Source organism: Cynocephalus volans, chromosome 16, assembly GCF_027409185.1.
Source record: "Cynocephalus volans isolate mCynVol1 chromosome 16, mCynVol1.pri, whole genome shotgun sequence".
Classification (NCBI taxonomy): Eukaryota; Metazoa; Chordata; class Mammalia; order Dermoptera; family Cynocephalidae; genus Cynocephalus; species Cynocephalus volans.
In genome coordinates, this window is record NC_084475.1 from 15,985,957 (window position 1) to 16,001,090 (window position 15,134).

The following is a 15,134-nucleotide window of genomic DNA, read 5'->3' on the forward strand; positions in this document are numbered from 1 at the left end:
TAATCTAAAGTTGGAAAAGATGGCGGGAGCCTAGCGGAAACCTGGCAGACATGGGGAGAGAATATAGACGGGTTTTTAGGACCAGGACAGAGACGGCGAAAATGAAGTTTTTTCCCCCTAACGTTTATGATGCGTAATTTCTCATAAAATAATATTAAAATATATAGGAACCTTACAGAAAATGTAGAAAAGGAGGGGAATGACTCATCCTGCCCCTTCAACGCAGTTAGCATAATTGTACCTGTAAGCCTTGATATTTATCCGTCCTGCAGTATTTCTTCCCGGCTTTTTAATTGATTTTTTTTTTTTTTTTTTTTTTTTACATTTAGTGTAATAATTTTGACGCACAATTTTCAAACATTTTTATTGTGGAAAATTTCAATATATACAAAAGTAGAGAGATGAGCCTGATGAACCCTCATATAGTCACCACCCTACCTCAGCAATTACCAATTATGGTCAATCTTTTTTACTTTATAATTGCATCTACCTTGCCCCGCTCCCCAACATTATTTTGAGGTAATTCTCCCCAGCATTATTTTGAGGTAAGTGCCAGACATCTTATGACTTCCCTAGTAAACATTTCAGTGTATATATTTAAAAGACAAGCATTTCCTTTGAAAATATACCCACAAAACTATCACTGCCCCCCATCAATGATAATTTCCTAATATCATCAGATATCGAATTTGTGTTTACATTTCCCTGATTGGGCTAAAATGCCTTTTTGTGTGTGTTTTTTAAAGTTTGACCTCATTGAGATCCAAACCATACATCCCAACTGGTTAATATCTCTCTTAAATCTTTTCAAATCTATGGTTTCCCTTTTCCTCTCTGTTTTACTTGCAATTTCTGTTCTTTCATTTCCTTTCTCTGTTTGTTTTATTTTATTATATTTGGTTTTTAAGAAACTAGGTGGTTTGTCCTATAGAGTTTTCCCTAGTCTGGATTTTGCTGATAGGGTCCCCAGGCTGTTGTTTCAACCTCTTCCTCTGTCCCCTGTGTTCTCTGCAAATTGGTAGACCTAAAAGGTCTGACCAGATTAGGTTTGATTTTTTATTTATTTTATTTACTCAGACTACTTCTGTGGTGATCTGTACTTCCATGGGGAGAATCATATTGCCTGCATGCCTCTCATTTAGTGATGTTTGCAGCCATTGACGATCATTGCATTGATTAGGGGTTATAAGTGGTGATATCATTTTTCTGCGTTTATCAACTGGAATACTTCTATGAATATTTCTATGAAGAACTTCCTTTCATTGGCTAATTAATTACCTGAGGTATAGTTCATATAGGAAAGGCAGGATAAACGGATGATTCCTTACCTTTATTAGCTTTCGTTTTTCTTTTTTTTGGTGGCTAGCCAGTATGGGGATCCAAACCCTTGACCTTGGTGTTATCAATACGACGCTCTAACCAACTGAGCTAACTGGCCAGCCTGATCGATTACTTAGAGAGCAGCCCTATAACACCAAAGTTACAGGTTTGGATCCCAGATCCCATACTGGCTACCGCCAAAAAAAAGGTGATCAGTGAAGTTTATTATTAGTATCATCATGAACATATGGATTTAAACACATTTGTTCTCATAACACCAAGGTCAAGGGTTCAGATCCTCCTGCTGGCCAGCCACGAAAAAAAAAAAAAACAAAGGCAAGTTTGTTCTTTTTCAGTCCACTTCAGTTTTTATCCTAATTGATGCTTACATTTTCCCGTCTTTGGCCAGTGGGTGCTTCTTCAAGTCACCACCTGAGTTTTTTTGACAAAAGGATTGGTCTGCTTAATTTCTGATATCACAAGATGTTCTAGGCTCATCCTTTCACACACTATTTTTAACAGATTTATTAAGACATAACTGACATACAATTAGCTGCACTTTTTTTTTTTTTTGCTTGCTGGCCGGTATGACAGCTGCACTTATTTAAAGTGAACAATTTTATGGTTTTTGTATGTTTGTTTTAAAAAGATGACTGGTAAGGGGGTCTTAACCCTTGACTTGGTGTTGTCAGCTCCACGCTCTCCCAAGTGAGCTAACCAGCCATCCCTATATAGGGATCCGAACCCGTGGCCTTGGTGTTATCAGCACCACACTCTCCCAAGTGAGCCATGGGCTGGCCCAACAATTTTATGTTTTGTCATGTGATGCACATCACTCCAATCAAGGTAGTGAACATATTCATAACCCCAAAAGATTGCTCATATCTCTTCACAGTTGCTTCCTCTAGCCCTATCTTCTCCCACTCGCCTCCCCGAGCAATCTCAGATCTGCTTTCTGTCATTATAGATTAGTTTGCATTTTATAGAATTTGGTTTGATTTCTTGTTTGTTTGTTTTTGGTGACTGGCTGGTACAGCGAGCGAACCCTGGACCTTTGTGTTGTCAGCACCACGCTTTAGCCAACTGAGCTAACCAGCCAGCCCCCTGCATTTTATAGAATTTTATGAAAATGGAATCATACATTATGTCCTCTTTTTGTCTGGCTTATTTCACTCAGCATAATTATTTTGAGATACATTCATGTTGTTGTGTGTATCAGCACCTGATTCCTTCTTATGCCAAGTAATATTCTGTTGTATGGATATACCACCATTTGTTACCCTTTCACCTGTTGATGGACATGAGCGTTGCTTCCAGTTTTTGGCTATTACAAATAAAGCTGCTATAAACATTCATGCATAGGACTGGCCAGTTATCTCAGCTGGTTAGAGCATGGGGTTATAACACCAAGGTCAAGCACTCAGGTCCCCAGCCAACCAGTCAATAAAAAAAAAATGCCAAAACCCCCCCCCAAAAAATAGTTGACCATTTTACTTTCCCATCAGCAGAATGACAGTTCTATTTCTTCCACATCCCCACCAGCACTTTGTAAGGTCTGTCTCATCATTTTAGCTATTCTAATAGGTGTGTGGTGGTATCTCATTGTGGTCTTAATTTGCACTTCCCTAATAAGTAATGACATTGAATATCTTTTCATATCCTCTTGACGTATCTGTTCAAATCTCTTGCCTCTTTTTAATTGGACTGTTTTGTTCCTTTTTGTTGAGTTTTGAGAGTTCTTTATATTTTCTGGATATAGCTCTTTATCTTATATTTCAATTGTTTCCCAGACTATGGCTTGTTTTTTCATTCTGTGTCTTTCAAAGAGCAGAATTTTTCAATTTTAATGAAGTTTAAGTTATTGATTTTTTTCTTTTATGGATTATGCTTTTGGTATCTTTGTGTGTGACTGGCCATTAGAGGGATCTGAATCCAGGATCTTGGTTTTATAAGGCTGTACTCTAACCAACTGAGCTAACCCACCATCCCGTGCTTTTGGTATCATACCAAAGACATTTTTTCCCTGTGCTGGACAGCTGCCAAAAGAAAAAGAAATGTTTGTCTAGCCAAAGATCATAAAGATTTTCTGCTATCTTTTCTAATAGAAATTTTACAGTTTTATTATTTGTTATTTTTTTCAAACCCTGGACCTTGGTGTTATGAGCACCCGTGCTCTAACCAACTGAGCTAACAGGCCAGCCCTGAAATTTTACAGTTTCAGCTTTTAAATCTAGGTCTCTGATCCATTTTGAGTTAATTTTTGTGTTTGGTGTGAGATATGGATTGAAGTTCTTTTTTTTTTTTCTTTGTTTTTTGCATTTAGATATTTAATTGTTCCAGCATGTGGAAGACTTTTTGTTGACAGTCTACTCTTTTTCCACTAAATTTCCTTTTCATTTCTGTTAAAAAAAAATCAGTTGTTTGTATGTGCTCAAATTTTGACTTCTGCTTTTTTCTCTCTCAACGTAAGTGATGATAAGCATTACCCACACAGGAAAAAGATAGTTAACAAATGTTAAAGGTGCCCACAATGGGCAGAGCCTAGTACAGAATGTTGATCGCCTACCTGTTTTTTTTTTTTGGTGGCCGGCCAGAACAGGGATCTGAACCCTTGACCTTGGCGTTATATAACACAGTGCTCTCCCCAGCTGTGTTAATCAGCCAGCCCCTCCTCTACCCTTCTTCAAAGTGACCCTCACTGCGCCCTTCAGGGCTACCTTTGTCCTCCTTCACTTCCTCTCTGTCTCCTTGCTTAGGGACTGTCTTATTTCCCCATGAAAATGCAGCCTTTGCTTTTCATCTCATTTTCCAGATCAGTTTTGTGGACTGATGGCTAACTCTTTCCAGAAAAAATCTCTTCACTAAAGAGATCTTTGGCTCATTTGTTTTCCTGGAGTAGAACAAGCCCACATTTTTTTTTTTTTTTTTTGTCTTTTTCGTGACCGGCACTCAGCCAGTGAGTGCACTGGCCATTCCTATATAGGATCCGAACTCGCGGCGGGAGCGTCGCTGCGTTCCTAGCGCCGCACTCTCCCGAGTGCGCCACGGGATCGGCCCCAAGCCCACATTTTAAAAGAAATCTCCTCAATGGTCATTCAAAGGACTTTTGACTACAGGCTAATTGTAGAATGAGGCAGTCTCAGGGAACCACAGATTACCAGAACTGAAAAGATTCATGGAGATCATTTAGTCTGACTGGGGCCCAGAGGATGTGCCCGAGATTGGAGGCCAAGCTGAGATGAGATTAGTGGCAGGTACCAGTTTTCCTGGGATTATACCCTGGTTCTAGTTTTTGCATATTTGAAATCTGGTCATTTCATTTTAAATTAAAAGTATTTAGCAAATCATGTCACATGAAAAGAGAAACCAGAAAATAACAGTTCCCGTTAGCTTGGGGAAGTGAATCTTTCTGTGACCTCACAACACTTACCCTAAACAGACCTATTAAAAGCTCCTTTGGACTTCCCCTGCCTCCTTGGAAGGAGTAAATACCTCCTTGGCCTCGACTGAATATAGCTGGTATATAATAGCAGCCTGAGCCGATGCTTCTGAGGTAAATGAGTCTCTTACCGTCTGGATGAGGTGGTCAGCTATCTGTAAGAGGCCTGAGAGTCAGAAAGCAACTTGCTGTATATCTTTGGCAAATCACTTTCCTTCTCTGGGTTGCAGTTTCTCTGTCTATACAGATGAAGGGTTGGACTACAGGGTGTCCAAGCATTGCTGCCTCTGTACCTCCACGGGTCTAAAAATAAATCTGCATTTCTAGTAAGCATCCCAAGCAGTTCTTAACTTCAGCTGATATAGGAATCATCTGGGATGCTTATTTTAAAATGCAAAGTACCTCCTAACTAGGGACACTCATCCTGATCAAGCAGGTCTGGGATGGGACCTGGGAATAAGCATTTTGGTTGGTGGCCCACCCTTGGAGAGACACTGAATTGAAGATACACATGCCAGCGGATCATCTATGCTCCCCTTGTTTCTTTCTACTTTCTCATGATCAGGATGAGATGAGGGCCTCTGTTTTCCGGGTTTTTTTTGTTTGTTTTTTTAATTCACCAAATATTTATTGAGGGTCCGTTTTGGCCAGACAATTTTAGACGAGATCGGGCGCGTTCAGGGTGGTATGGCCGTAGACTGGCCAGACAATTTTAAATGCTGGAGATACAGCAGTGAACAAATCAGAATTCCTGCCCTCTTGGAAATGACTTTCTTTCATTTAGCAATATGCACCTAAGGTTCCCCCATGTCTTTTTGTGGTGTGATAGCGCACTTCTTTTTGGCACTGAATAACATCCCAGTGTGTGTATGTACCCACATGGTGTGTTTATCCATTCACCTACTGAAAGACGTCTTGGTTGCTTTCCAGTTTTAGCATTTATGAATGAAGTTGCTATAAATCTTCATGTGCTCGTTTTTGTATGGATGTAAGTTTCCATCATTTAATTTTATTATTTATTTTATTTTAACTTTAGGTCTATAAGTCTCAGAAAACTATGAAAAAGCCAACCACAGTTGGAGGATATGGAGGAAGTTCTGACAGGCAGCAGTGACCAAAGATAGGGGCACTGCTGAGATAGTTCCTTTTTTTGTCCTTTCAGATTCACTCAGCAAATGATTTAAATCAGTAAACTAACCAAGAAAAAAAGAAAAGAAAGAAAGAGGATCCACTGTCCAGTGACTTTCAAGAGCTGATTTATTGTGCATTTCAACCTTCTTCTGTTGCTCTTCTCAGCAGAACCCAAGGTCAAGAGGCTCCAGCTAGTGTTATCGTTGGCCCGATCAGGAAGGGTTTCCAAGTCTACTGGAGGGTCTGAAGACTTGGAGCCTTCTAGTTTTTGGCATTTACTTCTGTCTGACCAGATTATCAACCTTTGCAGGTGACAACACCTCACCCATCACCCATTTCTGGGCTTCCCCAACAAGGTATTTTCTGCTGCGTGTGGGAAGCCCGTCTTCACCCTGCCACCAACGCACAGAGGAAGAGGGTGGGGGTGGCCCCGCCACGGAGGCGGAGGTGTCTGTGTGTGGCAGGAGGATTGACGTGTCTCGTGTCAACCACAGACCTTATCTTTTTCCCCCACGACTTCTGGCATCTGACTCAGGAATGACTACTTCTGGAAGTCCCAAATCTAAGAAGCAGGCTGTCAAGAAAACGGGCCTGGAGATTCCTCAAACCCACAGCAAGTCAGCGTGGTCATCATATTATTACTCCCAAGACAGTGAGGGGTTTTCTCCTGAACAGGGATTTTCTTCTCTCCTGCTTTAACTGGCACCCCTCCCCCATCAGTTTCTGAGGCCCCTCTCAAAGGCCACCTTCTGGGGTGTTGGGCCCTCCCCAACTCTCCCTCTGGCGGGGCCGGCAGCCCCTGTCTCTGGCTTCCCAGCTCTCTGCACACACCTGGATTAGAGCGTTGATCCCTTGTGCTCCAGCAAACACGAATTATCTGGTTTCCCAGCAGCCTGGGAGCTCACAGGGCCTGGTAAAGATACTCCAGGAAAGTGTGTTAAATAAATGACTGAACAGACTGCCTCAAGTGAGCAGTTCAGCCTCCTTCCTAGGAACCCTTCACTTCGTATTTCAGGTGATGACTCTCAGGGTCAGTTTACTTAGATTTTGCCATCCATTTTTCCAATCTTAAAAAAAACCAGGGCTTGGCCGGCCCATGGCTCACTCGGGAGAGTGTGGTGCTGAGAAAAAAAACCAGGGCTGGCCCATTAGCTCAGTTGCTTACAGTGTGGCCTTGTTACATCAGCCAGCCTTGTGACAGAGGCCGGCCTTCGCCCCCTCCCCCTGCCCAAAAAACCACAAACTTGTTTTTATTTTAAGAGTAATTTGTCTCATTGTGGAGAACTTGAAGAATAAAAAATTTTTTAAGTCACCCATAATCCCACCACCTAGAGCCAAATTGTGCTAACATCTTTGCATTCCCTCCTCAACTGTATTTACTATGCCAGACACAGTGGGCTTTAGGCACACTAGCTGTTCCCCCATGTGCACCCCACCCCCCTTATACACACGCACACTGAGACCAAAGAGTACAAAAAGGGTACAAACTTCTGTATGATGTTTTTCCCTGACATCGTTAAAAATTCTCATTAAGCAAAAAACAAACAAAAATTGATGAGTAAATCCATACTCCGGATTTAATAATTTGCCTTTTTAAAAATTAAAAGTATTGAAACAGTTAATTTTAAATATTAATTGGCATAGTGTTATTTTTTCAGAAGGCTATTCATTTTTATTAATTTGTTTTACTATAGAAGAAACAACTGCTAATTAAATTCTGGAACATACCAAAAAGGTCAAAATAATAAGAAAAGAGAATAAAATCACCCTTATTCTCATTACCCAATCACAACTCCTGTTACGATGTTGATTTATTTCCTGCCACCGTGCTTTTCCTAACTTGTGGTTTGTTTTCAGTGCAACTAAAATCACACTGTACGTAAAAGATTACGTATTTTTATTTAACATTCTATCACGAAGATGTTTCCATGTTTTTCAAGAACTATCATTTTTGATGATTGCATAATATCTTTCTAAACTCATTTTTATTTCACATAACATAAAAATCACCATTTTAAAGTGTACAATTCAGTGGGGTTTTTTTAGTATATCCACAATCGTGCAACCATCACCACTATCCAATTCCAGAACATTTCTTTGACCCCAAAAAGAAACCCCATACCCATTAATGGTCCCTCCCGTTGCCCCTTCCCGCCGCACGACGGACTGCTACCCAGCAATAAAAAGGAGAGAACCACTGAAACACAACAGGGATGAGTCTCAGAAACGTTTTGCCGGATGACATCCAGCTCTCTTCACCTAACCCTTCTCAGAGCAGAACCAGACATCCAGTGCTCGGACTGAAAGAAGATAAAGTGACACGAGAAACCACAATGGAAGCCTGAACAGTACTGATCTTATAAGAGAAGATTAAGGGCAAACCCGCTCTGCACATCAGGCCCTCCAGCCTCAGCGGCCTTCACTCCCCTAGGAAGTCCCAGCCTTGGTCCTGTGGCCCTGCGGTCAGGCTGACTTCTGGAATTCAGAGTGCAGGAGCCTGTGTGCTTTCTATGTGTTGTTCATTTTTTTTGTCGTTAAACACACACACACACACACACACACACACACACACACACACACACACACACACACACACGAGGGTACTTCAAAAAGTTTGTGGAAAAATTGAGTTAGAAGATAATGTGAATCCTGGGACCAGCCCGTGGCTCACTCACGAGAGTGCGGTGCTGATAACACCAAGGCCACGGGTTTGGATCCTTATATAGGGATGGCCGGTTACCTCACTTGGGAGAGCGTGGTGCTGACAACACCAAGTCAAGGGTTAAGATCCCCTTACGGGTCATCTTTAAAAAGAAAAAAAAAGAACTTCATTATGGCTCAATCATATTCCATTGTATGGAATAGCATATTTTGTTTATACGTTCACTTGTTGAAGGACACTGGGTTGTTTCCACCTTTTTGCTGTTGTGGATGACGTGCAATGAACATTGACATACAAGCATCTGTTTGAGTCCCTATTTTTTTTTTATTTAAAATTTTTAAATTTTTAAATTTTTTGGCAGATGGCCAGTATGGGGATTCGAATGAGTCCCTGTTTTCAATTCTTTCTAGTATGTGCCTAGCAGTGGAATTGTTTGGCTTGTACGGTAATTCTATGGTTAGCATTTTGAGGAGCCACCAAATTGGTTTCCACAGTGGCCACCCCATTTCACATTGCCACCAGCAGTGCACGAGGGTTCCAATTTCTTATTGTTTGGATGCCCATGTACTTTTGCATGTATCATTTTCCCTTTCCCCGTGCCTTAGCTCTAGAGTCACCCTCTTTCTGAAGCCCCTCCTGACCCCTTCCTAGTCTGTGGTCCCCTGCGTTCACCTTGCCCTGCCCCTGTCCTGGGTTAGATCCCTGCTCAGGATCCACCACAGTATCTCTAGCTCCTTGAGACTCAGGGTTTGGTAACCTTCTCATTCATCTTTCTGTCTCCAGCACCTGGTGCGGACCTATGTTCACAATGCTCAGTAGAGGGCTTGCTGGTTAGCTCAGTCCGTTAGAGCACAGCCTTGTAACACCAAGGTCATAGGTTTGGATCCCTGTACTGCCCAGCTACCAAAAAAAAAAAAAAAAAAATGCTCAGTAGACACTGTGGAGTGCAGGGATGGGTGACAGTCCCTAGCATGGCTCAGAGTGAAATGATTTTTCTCTTCTGCACTGCCTCTGTCCCGTGAGGGTATTTATAGACAGGGAAACATGGGAGTCGAGAACTACGTACATCGGAGAGTTGAATAGAGAAAGACTGTGGGGACATCTTCGAATGTCTTCTTTCTTTGCTTACCTTTGGGGTGGGATACGCCTGCCTGAGAGGTTCCTTGGATTCTGGAGAAAAAGAGATGTCTGGGGGTACATTGGCGGCTTCGTAGACAGGCGTGAACAAAGCGGTATCAGGATTAGTTTCAGCTGCAGGAAAGTAACAGAGTCCCACAATAATACTGGGTTTGTTGTTGTTGGCTGGCTGGTACGGGGATCCAAGCCCTTGACCTTGGTGTTATAACTTCACTCTAACCAACTGAGCTACCTGGCCAGCCCCTAACAATGGTTTAAATTCATCAAAGTCTGGAGTAAGCTGTCCAGGGCTGGTTTGACAGCTGTCTCCATAAACTTCCCAGGAGCACAGACCCCTTCCAGATCACCATGCCACCATCCCTCGGGTACGGCCCTCATTGTCCGACCCAAGCCAGCAGCTGGAGTTCCAGATACTACATGGGTAGTGAAGCAACAGAACGGAGGAAGGATTGAAGGAGAAAGGGGATCCAGAGCCACCACAGGAGACTTACGCTTGGATCCTATTGGCCAGAACTTTGTTGCTTGGCCACACCTAAATGTGTGTCTGGAACAGGTGGTCTTTATTCTGGGCGGTCATATACAAGCTAAAACTTGGGCATTCTCCTACTGTGGAAGAGGAGAGGGGGAAACGGGAGGCCGCTAGCATCTCTGCCACAGACAGACAGAGGAAGAGAAACATGTACTGAGCAAGTACTTTGCCTCTGGCATTGGGCTTGGTATTTTATATATTAGTCACTTCTCCCCAAAATTCTAGGAGCAGACATTGCATTCCATAGTACTAAAGAGGAAACAATCTCAGAAGTATTGGGTAACTCCCTCAAGTTTACACAACTAGTAGCAGCCAGAGCTAGGACTAAAAATACAGGTCTATGGGACTTTGTTATGGACTGAATGTTCTTGTTCCCCTAAATTCCCATGTTAAAGCCCAAACCCCAGTAGGATAGTATTAGGAAGTGGGGCCTTTGGGAGGTGACTAGGTTTACGTGAGGTCATGAGGGTATAGACCTCATAATGGGATTAGTGCCCTTATGAGAAGAGGAAGAAAGCAAAGTACATGCACATGGGCTCTCTCACGCATGCCCTGTCTCTCTCTCTGCCATATGAGGACACAAGAAGGTGGCTTTCTGCAGGCCAAAAAGCAGGCCTTCACCAAGAACCAAACCTGCTGGCACCCTGACCTTGTACTTCTCAGTCTCCAGAATTTTGATACATAAATGTCTGTTGTTTAAGCCACCCAGTCCATGGTCTTTCATCATAGCAGCCAGAGCTGACTGAGACAGACTTCAAAGCTTTTCCCATGACATCAGGCTGCCTTGGGAAGTCTAAGAGTAAAGGGTGGAAGAGGGGGAGGAACTTCAGCCATCTTTCTCTTATGTTTGGACCAGCCCACAGGTTAGGAAAGGAAGCAGGGGCTGGAGGAAAAGCAACTAGGTAATGTTTTTTACTATGCATTTGCCACCTTATCTTCAACTTTTAGGGTGAGGGGTGCATATGGGGAGCAGGAAGACAGTGTTCTCCCTGGTGTGGTCTTCCCCAGTGCTGAAAATGGCAGCAGCACAAGGGAGAAGTGAGATGAGAGCTTGGGCAAGGCCCTCATTTACTGTCCCTGGGCTCTATTTCCCCATCGGTCCTACAGAAGGAGGAGGCTGGGCTAGAGTGGGGTTCCTTCCACACTGGAATCCCTTAAAGAGCTTTGAATAGATTTTCCTCCTCACATGTGTATTTCCTATTTTCCCTCTTCCATGAGGTTCTAGAACCAGCTATTATAGCCAACAATGTTTCTTTTTATCTTTTTATTCATATTTTGTATTTAGTGTGTGGATCAAATGTGGATGGGTCCACCTTGACCCAAAGCTGCATTTAGGGCCCCAGAAGCTTTCTTGGTTGGCTGTCCTTGTTTGCTCTGGATTCCAGCCTTCTGCTGTCGGCCCCACTGGCCTCAGTCACAAAAACTCTGTTCACTTAGCCAAGACTGTTCCAGCTAAGGGGAAGGAAGGCCTTGCTGGCCTCTTTGTCTTCAGCCTTTGCCAGACCCCTACCTCCTTCTTCCATACATTGCCCAAAACAGCCCTGTCTATACATCGCACAGCCCGGGAGGCCCCATGTTTTCTCCTCACCCATCTGTCCTTTGGGTTCTGCAGCTGGGTGGAAGAGGTCTTCTCCCTGCAGCTTATCTTTTTCAGGCTACAAAGGTGTTTGAAAGAGCAACTTTATGGTCAGAAAGCATTTGAAAAAGGACTTATATCCCTTACTCAGAGCAAAATGTTTTGAACTTTCTTCTGTTCAGAGAAGATTTTTGAACAGATTTAAACAGATCTCATTACAGGAGTGTTTAAGCATCTCGTCTAAGACTGTGCTGCCGTCTCTCAGCCTCGGTCGCTTGCTCATTTAACTGACTTTGGTCTGCACCATTCCAGTACACAGGGAGCTACGAGCAGCGGAAGAATCTTCTTGGAGCTCACCTAGCAGTGGGGCTCCAACAGAACAGTGAGACACGATTCGTCTGTATGAGATCGACTACCGAACCACTGCAAACAGTCAGATAATTCAGTAGGAAAAGGTCGACATTTGTACAGAAAAATCAATACCTTCTCATATACAAACAACCACCAGTCAGAAGATGTGATGGGAGAGAAGCTCTGATTTAAAATATCAACAAAGCAGATAAAATACCTGGGAACAACCATCACAAGAAACGTGCAAAACCTCTATGAGGAAAACTGGAACATTCTCAGAGGACATGCAACTGGACAGACATGCCGCGTTCTTGGATGGGGAGACTCAACATCATAAAAACGTCAATTCTTCTTAAGGTAGTTTATAAATTTAATGTGATCCAAATAAAAACACCAAGAGGCTTTTATTTCTGGAACGAGACAAACCAATTCCGAAGTTTACATTGAAAACATAAACAAGCAAGAAGAGCCAGGAAAACCCTGAGAAGGACGAGTGATGGAGGGAGGGTGGCCCGATCTGATACAAAACCGGCTGCAAGGCCTCGGGAGTGAGCGCAGAGGGCAGGGCTCTGGCCCAGGAACAGACGGAGCAACAGAGTCCAGAAACAGGACTGCAACCTAGGGAGACTCGGGGCATAGAATGCACCTGCCCAAGTCAGAGCTGACACGGACCTTTAATAAATGCCATGGGGACAACTGTGTAGCCACCTGGAAAAAAGAGAGCTGGATCCGTATCTCACCCCATTCACCAGGCCAGCCTTTGAATAGATCAAAGATTGAAGTATAGAAAATGAAAATACGGATGAATTCTTTTACCCTCAGTAAGAAAGAGTCGTGGATAAGCACAGCTGACCAGGAGTCAGCTAAACTCAGAGTGACCAGCCAGGTGGGAGCTGGCATTGACTAACCCACCTCTGCTAGTTACACATCATCCTGCATAATCTTTTTTTTTTTGCACAGCTGGCCGTATCCTGTGTAATCTTATCAAGCATATTTGATTTCTTTTATCAACCTAAATTTCTTGATCTGAGGCTTAGAAAAGTAGCTTGTTAAGGTTACCGACTCCCTTACTCCAAAAGCATAGGAGGCAGCCTGTCCGAGGCCACCCTAGAGTCTGGGGTACTAACCATTACTCCCCTGCTCCTGGCTATAGATGATTGACCACCAGCAGCAACGTAGTTATTGATGCATGGCAGTGGGCCTGGGGAAGGCAGGAGGGTGGCAGGACACAGGACACAGGGCAGGTTAAGGAGCTTCCAGCTTTCAGGGAACAGCTCCTCAGTTGGGCAGTCTAAAGACACACGAAATGGGGTCGGCCCGTGGCTCACTCGGGAGAGTGCGGTGCTGATAACACCAAGGCCATGGGTTCAGATCCTATATAGGGATGGCTGGTTCGCTCACTGGCTGAGCGTGGTGCTGACAACACCAAGTCAAGGGTTAAGATCCCCTTACCAGTCATCTTTATAAAAATAAATAAATAAATAAAGACACACGAAATGGAGGAAGGGCAGGCTGTGGGGGCTTTGAGACTGCAGGGCAGCAAGAGTCCAGTCGAAGCTGGTCAGGAAAGTGTTCTCAGGACCTGTGGGGTTTGTAGAGTCCATGCTCATGACAGGCTGGGGATTAAGTAGGCAAGCAGAGAGGAGGGGGCTGAGAGTTAGTTACAAAGGACATTGGCTGGGGGCAGAGGTGGCAAGAGAGACATTTGCCTAGGATCTGAGAAAAACGTAAATGCTGACTAAAGCCAAGGACTCAAGAAGGGACTTGGTGGGCCAGAGTTAGAGAATCGGACCAGGTGTAAGCCATAAAAGTTCTTGAATGCCAAGGTCATAATCAGCTCCTGTTGCATTGCAAAACACCTATGCACAAAGTCACACTGAATTCTCAGACTAACCTGCGACATTATCATCAGTTTGATGTTTTTTTGGCAGCTGGCCAGTAAGGGGATCCAAACCCTTGACCTTGATGTTACCAGCACCACACTCTCCCAAGTAAGGTGACTGGATTGCTGTGGGAAGAGACAGGATGGAGGGTGGAGACAGGGTGGAGGATGAGGGACCTGGATGTGGTGGCACAGGGGACATTTCATCCCATGGAGTCCCTGTGCTGCTGTTCCTGGTTTTCCTCCTGCCCCATGGGGCCCCTTGTCTTTTGCTGTATCCTCCTTTCCCCTTGCCTGGCCCTCAGGAGAGGGGAGAGTGTGAGGCGTCACCATGGTCATGGCTTCAGCACCATGACTTGCTGGTAGCCCCTGAATCTGGACCCCCTGCTCAGATCTGCCTCCTGAGCTCCAGAACACACCCTGCTGCCTCCTAGATGTTTGCCCCAAGCACCTCAAATTCAACCTGTCCAGCTCTTCTCCCTACCCCCACCGTACCCCTCCTCCTCCAGTATTCCCCATGTAAAAAAACAGCAGCCACCGCTGCCCTCATCGCTCAAGCAAGGATCCTAAGGGTCATTGTGACCCCTCCTTTCCCCTTCCCGCCCATGCCACTCCCCTCACCAGGACAACTGCAAAGTCTCTTACATCTCATCCTTCCCCTGCTGTTCTAGCTGATTCGTGTCTACTCCTGTGCTTAAAACCCCTCAGGATATGTCCACATAAAACCTTGTATACGAATGTTCATAGCAGCACTATTCATAATAACCAAAGACTGGAAACAGCCCACATGTCCATCAACTGATGAATGGATAAACCAAATGTGGTCTGTCCATACAATGGAATATTTGTTCCACCATAAAAGGAATAAAGGGGCCGGCCCGTGGCTCACTCGGGAGAGTGCGGTGCTGATAACACCAAGGCCACGGGTTCGGATCCCATATAGGGATGGCTGGTTCGCTCACTGGCTGAGCGTGGTGCTGACAACACCAAGTCAAGAGTTAAGATCCCCTTACCGGTCATCTTTAAAAAAATAAATAAATAAAATAAATAAATAATAAAAAGGAATAAAGTATAGACACATGCGTCCACGTGGACAAACCTTGAAAA